Genomic DNA, 9,003 nt, shown 5'->3' with positions numbered 1-9,003 from the left:
GTCAGAACCATTTGTATTAGAAAATGGCACAAATTTTTCAGACTATTGCTGTAATCCATTCCATCTTGCTCTCCCTGTGTGAATTTTTATACATAAAGGGAAAGATGGTAGTTGTTGCCAATTTGCTTGTTTTTGCTCTGTTACCTTCTTTCCATGACTCTTATTCACTCTCCTCCCGCCCTCAGTCGTTACTAACATAAATCATTGCTGACAGTCAATAAGGCCCTTGTCTTAAAGTTTTAAGCGGGCTGCCAAAAGGTCAGAAATACCTTAGAGAGGTATGAGAGAGTCCAGATACAAACTGCTGATTTGCTGTCTAAGAAGCCAGAGCAATGACAGTGATCCGGCGCTCCACAGACAACAGTTGGGTCCTTCCCTTCCAGATGCAGAACGTCTCTGTATCCAGAGCTCAGTCGAGACATGAGGGAGAGGAAAAATGTCTTTAACCTAGTAGATCTCAAATGTTAACTCGGACCCTGCTGTGAGCCAAAACATATGAAAACCTTCCAACCTCAGCATGACTGATCTGTCACAAGTGTTTAAACAAGACTAAAAGACTGTAGTATTGCCGGATGCTTTTTGAGGGTATAAAATTGCAACATTTTGATAATATTTGACAGTGCTTGCATTTCAACAATTTATAACAGAGGAAAACAATAGTGGATAAGGAAAGTTTAACTGATCATGAATCAGTTCAATCAGTATAGAGCATGACAGAATTAAAACAATCCTGCAAAGACCAGTTGCCCAATACTCCTTCACAGTAATGTAAAAGATACATGAAATTTGTATTTACTCAGCTTACTTTTGTCTGTTATTAAAATTAGATCTGCACCCACAAGTGTGCAAAAAACTAAGAAACCCACAACGTCCAGGAACCACTCCCAACTAGAAATACATATATGTTTCCCTTCTGGTTGTTTCACGCCCAGTAGGAAAGCTTCTCAATCAATGAACAGCTGTGCTTGACATCAAACAAGAAAGCGCTATAGATAATTCTATATGTTGCTCTTATTACTCCATAATAAAGTCTGAGCTTTGCATAGTTCCACTCTACCTGTTGTAGTTGCCTTTCTATTATTTAAAAGTATTCCTCCTTTGGTTATGTTAATACCTTTAACACAAAAGATCATTACTGATGTTTTTTCTGTGCTTTTGGTTAAAAATAAAAAGCTGTCATTATTATTATTATAATGCAGATTTTTCCCTCATTTGCATTTATTCTGACTAGCTGCAGGGCATTAAGAGGGAATATTAACTTTTCGATTAGATGTGTGTTGTTGTTTATTTATAATATTCTTGTGTAGTTCTCTAGTAGGACTTGCCTTGGATGAGCTGCCTAACAACAGGAAACTCAGCTACATATCTAATGAACAAGATCTTTGTATTTATGTATAAAATGAAGGATGAGACATTCGGTGAAGAAGTTTTTAGTGGATATCACCTTGTCTTGCTTTTGCATCAGCTACAACAAGGCAACTGATAATAGTAGTATTTCTAATACTGAGACATGTCCAAAAAACACACTGGTCCTGCTCTCACACATGCCTGGGCTTGTCTAGATTTTGGATAAACATAAACGGATGACGCTCCCAGAGCAGATATGAGATTTTCATGTTATATATGATTATGAAACGTTTCAGCTTATACTGCAGGGTATTTGTGAAGCCAGAGGTGCATTTCTTTATGTTTACCTTTGCAATTCAGGATCTGTGGTAGATGCACTTGTCCCTCGGCATTCACCGATGCACAAACAGGCCGTGTATCCACCAGCAGACTTATTCCTCTCAGGATGTGGAGGATACCCATCCCTGCAGTACCCAGACTCAAAGATGACCCCATATCATCAGCCTGTGGTAAAACACACTAGGCTGTTATTATGAAACATAAAGCTAAAGCATAACAGGACAGTTATTTAATGCCAAAATACACTGTGAAGTTAAATTAATTGATTAAAGGTTTTTTTTTCACCTTTACCCATAATATTAATGTAATTTCCTGCCGTTGATAGTAGTAATATTTAAATAAAGTGCAAATAAAGAACTTTTTTTTTGGAAGTTACTATTTATTTTCTTTGCTTCCTTTTTTTAATAAGTCAAAGAAGTGTTCAACAGACATCACTCAAAGCCCAGAAACATCACTGCGCCCACCTTAGGCATGCTTAAAACATTGCTGGCGATCCATCTTCCTATGAGCACTCAAATAGTGTGGGAGTGTGTGGAACTTTATGAGAACAAAAGCAATATTATTCTTCTAGTTATTATCTCCCCCCCAAAAAATCTTCCTGAGCACAGAATAAATGTATGTGACTCTTGGCTCAATTATTTATTTTTTTTACAGATCACGTAGAAGAAAGATTCGATAGACATCACACAAAGGCCAGAAACACCATTGAGGGTACCTAAGGCATCCTTAAAACATGCTGGCAATCAATCTTCCTGTGAGCACTCGAGATCCAGCCTCTGCTTCTGAAGTTGCAGGGGGCTTTCTGCAGCATCATCTGCTCCCATGATGTTCTCCAAGAGACTTGGAGGGAAGACTTGGACGTAAGTGCTGACAGGGGGCTGTCAGTAAACTGCGTCTGAGCCAGGTTTACTGCACAAGTATCTGCTTGATGTCTGTAACTACCCCTTTGTTGGGAGGTGGGGACCTAATTTTTTAATTACAATGTTAACATAATTAAAGTATTTAGTCTCAAACCCAATTTTGTGTAAAACAAGAATGGTTTACATGTATATGGAACGCCAGGACTGCCATAATGAATTAATTAAATACACCATTAAATAATTAATTAAATGTGGCAATAATTAATTAAAATTGGAATTAATTAATTAAATAAATAGTTATGACACATGTAATTAATTAATTATTGACACATTTAATTAATTATTTATGTATTTCACATTTTAATTCATTATTGACACATTTAATTAATCAATTATTGACACATTTAATTAATTATTTATGTATTTCACATTTTAATTAATTATTGACACATTTAATTAATTATTGACACATTTAATTAATTATTTAATGATATATTTATTTATTTCATTTTGGCAGTCCTGGCGCCTGGCTCTCGTCATGAAATAATTTTATCTGTCAGCCTCACCCATCAAACTCAGGGGGCGGGGTTAACGCTGCCCATGCAGCTTCTCTAACATTTGATTGGTTGCCGTGCAAAGTAAGTCAAAACAGGTCAATCCTAGATAATCGATTGCTTGTGTAGACTTGGGGCAGCCAGGTATCCCAGAAAGCAGATCAAATCACAGGCAGCAATGGTGGTGGTGTAGTTTTAAAATACCCCGTTTTTCTGTCACCAGCTACACTTTTAACAGTGTTTTAGCCGCGAATGTCGCGCCGTATGTCTGGTCAGGTTGTCAACATAGAACATGCTTGCAAAAGTGCTCAGATGTTTTCAGAGATTTCACTAGCTCTGCTAACAGTTAGCATGCAGAGCGCACCGAGGGGGTACATTAACCGGTTTGTTTACATATTCCACATGTTGCATTCGCAGATTCTCATTTTCACCGAACGATCGTCTCTTTCCGCCTGGTCTTGTGTCTCTGTGCTTCTGTAACATAAAGAACGAGCTGACATTTTTCTCACGAAACCAGCGATCAGCTCAGCAGACCCTCAGTTTACCTGCATGCATCCTCCTCCTCATCTGTCAGCTGTTTAACACCTGCTGCTAATTCAAGAAACACGCCTAGTTACCTGGTGATAGTCACAGTTTAACTGGGCAGCCGGTGCTCGATATAAAGCAATGTCAGCGCATTTTTCTGCACAAGATAAGTAAATATAGTGTTTTCCCCGAGCGCAGAGCTGCTGGAGCTTGTTTCCTTACAGAGCACTTTATAGGCGAACAGCTTCATCAGCGGCTGATGTCCAATCACCGGCACACAGCTTTCAAACCTCAGCTGAGTTTTAGCTCTCAGTGGTTAAACGCTGGACTTCATTCACTCAGGTTCTGTCTGTCGGGTCACGTTTACTTCGCTGTTTTATTTACAACTGAGCAAATCGGTTTGGCTGAGGTTAAAGTTACGTTTCATAACTGCATAGTTTCACAGACGTTTAATGGTTCACTGGCACATGTGTTAGACTGAACTATCATCTAAATATCATCTGTTTTTTAATACTTATTCAACTGTATTCTAAGCACCAGCTGTCTGTTAGAATGTGATTTTTTTTCTCTCTCTGTTGGCAGAGGTATAAAAATGCGCAGGAAAATCTGACGTGCATGGCAAACTTCACCGACGATATTTAGGGAGGAATAAACACACATCAAACATAAATGAACCATTTGCCTGTCTCCATAATTGAGAGCATTTTCTCTTCTTATGTCAACACTCTCTCTCTCTCTTTTTTTTTTTTTTTTTTTTTTTTTGCTTGCTTTTTCGGTCATGTTATGTTTACCTGTCAAAGGCTTGTTACAAACTATGAAACACATTGTGCAGACTTCTGGATGTTAGAAGAAAACTAATACTGCTCATGAATGAGACTAAAGGCAGGAAGGTGTCCTTTAAAACTAAACATGTTAATAGGACCTCCCTATTTATATCATAGTTTATGATATAGCACGTGTATTTCAGTAATAGCTGAGGCTACTATACGTGCTGGCCTCATATCAAATGTGAAGGCAGACTGAGTCTATGTTTGACGTTTTTTATATCTAATCTTCCTTTTCAAACATTTAAACAGCAGCGAGTCTGCAGCTGAGGGAATACAAATTCAAATTGTCGGAACAGGTTTGCTCGTTTCTTGGATTCATTTGGTGATTTATTAAATGTATAACTGTTATTCTAATCTGCTGCTGAGTCTCTTACACTTTTCTTTATGCTGTATATTTTCACGTCTCTGGAATAGTTGGCAGTTAGATAGTCAGCTGGGAAACTTTGTGTTAACTCATGGAGCTGAGGATATCGTGGATATGCTGACCTCGCTGCGTGGTGTACAGAGCGAGGTCAGCATGATTAATATTCACAATAAAAATATTAGCCGAACATCATGAAGTCTGTATGTGTTTCATAGTGTCGAACAACCTTTGTACAGTTAAAGCCAGCAGTTACTACATGACGGAAACACCAACGTTATCTCTTTTATGTGTTTATACACAGGTCACGCTGATTACTGAACAAAAACCCAAAGATCAGATGTTAAACAGATTTATTTGCTCTCTCTCCTCCTTAAACATGTTTTTAATGTTAGTTATAATTCAGAATTGGCGACTGAAACACGTAGGACACATAAGAACATCAGGAAATAAAACACCGATAAATATAACCTCAGTAAAAGAAGTCAGCGGGGGTTACTACAGCTGTGTACCGGGGCCTGCGCTTTGTCGGTGGGATTGCTTGCGAGGCGAGCGGGTCTATCCCACGCTTTGCCGTGAGACTGGGCAGACATCTCCGAAATCATCGAAACACTTTTGCAAAGAGGCTGTATCTTGACAAACTGACCAGACACATGAAGATTAAACCACTACATTCTCGGCTAAAAAAATATTAAAACGGTATTTGGTAACACACAAACAGGGTTTTTCAAAGCTCAGTTCTGTTAGCTTCCACATGCCGGTTGTTGTGTGCTAGAAACAATGGCCACCAGGCCAAAGCAATGGTTTTGACTCGATCAGCGTTAACCCCGCCCCCTGAGTTTGATGGGTGAGGCTGACAGATAAAATTATTTCATGATGAGAGCCAGGCGTCAGGACTGCCAAAATGAAATAAATAAATATATCATTAAATAATTAATTAAATGTGTCAATAATTAATTTAATGTGTCAATAATTAATTAAAATGTGAAATACATAAATAATTAATTAAATATGTCAATAATTAATTAATTAAATGTGTCAATAATTAATTAAAACGTGAAATACATAAATAATTAATTAAATGTGTCAATAATTAATTAATTACATATATCATAACTATTTATTTAATTAATTAATTCCAATTTTAATTAATTATTGCCACATTTAATTAATTATTTAATGGTGTATTTAATTAATTCATTATGGCAGTCCTGGCGTTCCATACATGTAAAGCCTGGGAAACTAAAGTGAATCCATTAAAACAAAAAAAGGAAGCAGGCAGGAAAAGGAAGATTACCTTCAAGTTATTTCATTTGTTTTTGGCCTGTTTGGCAGTTATGACCAGGCCTGAACAGCCAACAAAGTCCCAGAAGAAATACAAATAATTCAATAAGTAACAAAAGGCGACACATTGCCCCTTCAATAAAATATAAAAAATAGATGGAGACTCCCAGTGTGCCACCAATGCTTTCTCATACACACAGGCAATCAAATCATTACATACTCCCATCCGTTCTCTAAAGAATTTCTCCTCCCGCTAAAAAAGGCTCTCGTTTACTGCCCACCACTTGATGAGATCTTGCGTTTCTTCAGTTGTCCCTTAATTATGATATAGCTGAAATGTTACTTATACTGTACAACAATAACACCTAAGAATAAGTCATTACAGTAGAGAATGGCAAGTACGAGAATGACATGTGGCACTAAAATGTCAAACTTAAATTGTAATTTTAAATTGTAATTTTATTTCAACTTTGATCCAAACTGAATTAACTAGGACAGACACTACTGGTGAGAACAATTAGCCAAAACAACCAAAAACAAATTTCTGTCAGCCCCTTTAAATTTCCAAACACATGCCATTTTTTACATACACAATGACCGCTGTCCATTAATTTCAGTGGCGGTGAACCCTGTGCCTTCTGTTTAGCTAGTGGCAGGGGCAATTTTAGGCCAATTTGAATCAAACCAAAATGAATCAAAGCACCCCCAAAGACTTCTTACTTTGTTTGACAATATTTGCTGTTTGTGTGACACACTACTAAAAATATAAAAAGCATACAGTACTTAATTGAGATGGAACATTTTCACAACAAAAGTATAGCTAACCCCTCCCCCCTCCCAAAATGGTTTGTTCCAGCCTCTCCCCTGCTCTGGCTCTATCGCTGTTGCTGCCAGAGCATAGTGGCTGAGATGCAGCAGAGCGGCGGAGTAAGTGCCTGGCTTAAAACAAGACATATTAGATGCATTTGCCCTTCAGTTACTCTTTATATAGTTAGGTAGGAGTCAGGCCATGTTTCTTTTTAGCTGAAAAACAATACATCCAGGTAACCTGCTGTGTTGAAAACGTGTTTCCCGACTATGTTTGCTACCCTACAATCCTTCCAACTCTGTAGTTAAATCAGCGATATTTGACCGTCCTGTTGCTCCCATTGAAATGTATATAGCTTATTTAAAATCTAAAACTTAACATTATCCGTAGCCTGCTGCTGTTACCACTGTCCTGTTTGAAATGTAATGAGAGAAACTGGTTATTTTGTCACATGTGCATATTGAACCCAAGGTACTAACTAGCTAACTGACTGGATGCCCATTAACCTTATAACTCCTGTTGTGTGTGTGTGTGTGTGTGTGTGTGTGTACAGAGAGACAGCCAGGTTCATATAAGAGCAGATCAAATGATCCATCAATAAAGGATAATGTTGGATAAGTGTTTCAATGTTTATATCCTTTATTAGATGTACATGTGGTTTGGTTATTTGCCTTTTGGTTGAAAGTACACTGAGAGAGGACAGTAGAGTTGTCACATGCCCTGTGTTAAAAGAGAATATATTTGTGTGAATAATAAAAAAGACTGTTTACAGTTGAATGATTGTGTCACTCTAAATAACGCCACATCTTGACAGGTGCACCTTTGTGTGTGTGCTACAGTGAATTTTGTGTGATGTGGATGTATGAATTTTAATGCTGACGACTATAAGAAGTGACGGTATGTGGTTAAGGTTTTAATGGTACTGTCCGGTTCTTCATTGCTCTGGTTTTCATATATCTGTGAAAGAGAACAGGAGAATATCGAGAAACTTGAGCAGACAGTACTTCATTATAATTTTATTTCACACTTAAGAGCAAAGCAGAACCACTTTTAGGCCACGTCCAGGACTAAATGTGTCCACTTAAAGCAACAAGAGAGAAACTCTAAGGAAAGTAAGTGCAGTCGAGGTTTTTAGTACTGAGTAAACTGCCTGCATAATTCTGATTGCAAAACAAAAGAAAGATAATTACCTTAACCTTTCTGGAAGATTGAATTCTGTAATTTGTGATAATCTATATAGACGTACCTGTTATGATGGTTAACGCAATTTATGAGATTCACAAATACAAAGAACTGGGTGTGCATTATTTCATTTCATCGTTGTCACCGAGATGTGGAACATGCAGTGTCAAGTGTGACAATTTAACCCTAACATGTAATTTTCTCTCCTGTGTGTTGCTAAAGGATAACTAGCATGGTTTGGATTTCCCATGACTCCGCAGCAAGCGAAGACAATTCACTTAAATCTTAGGGCTCTTGAGTATTTTTAAACTTGAAAAAACTATTGATAGCTGGGGTCATCATAACCACTGGCAGGTGAAATCCTAGTATGCCTCTATGCTCATACTTTTATACTTTATAGTACTAGTGCGCATGCGCCAACCAGCGTGCAGCCTGTTACAGTCACTCCTGCTTGTTCTCTTAGTTTAGCTCTGTTTTCTTACGTATTCTTTTTTTTTTCTTTTTCTCACTTTTCATCCGTTTATTATCTTCCACTCAATCATGTGGATTGAGAGAGTATTTGTTCTTCTGGTGGCTATTTATTAATAAGTGACTTTTATGTATATGTAAGCCTGTATATATTGTGCTATTCTTAGTTAGTGTATCGTCTGTCTTTGTTAATGTTTGTTTATATATATATATATATATATATATATATATATATATATGTGTGTGTGTGTGTGTGTATGTATGTATGTATTAGGGGTGCAACGATACACAAAATTCACGGTTTGGTTCGGTTCGATACTTTGGTGTCACGGTTCGATATTTTTTCGATACAAAAAAGAAAATGTTCATGCCTTTTTAATTTGTCATTTATTAAAATTATAAATATATATTTTAACTCAAAAGTACAGTTTTTAAATTTAATGTTGCT

The sequence above is a fragment of the Aulonocara stuartgranti genome (assembly GCF_965226115.1).
Source record: "Aulonocara stuartgranti genome assembly, chromosome: 8".
NCBI classification, from domain to species: Eukaryota; Metazoa; Chordata; class Actinopteri; order Cichliformes; family Cichlidae; genus Aulonocara; species Aulonocara stuartgranti.
Note: the sequence above shows the minus strand (reverse complement) of the source record.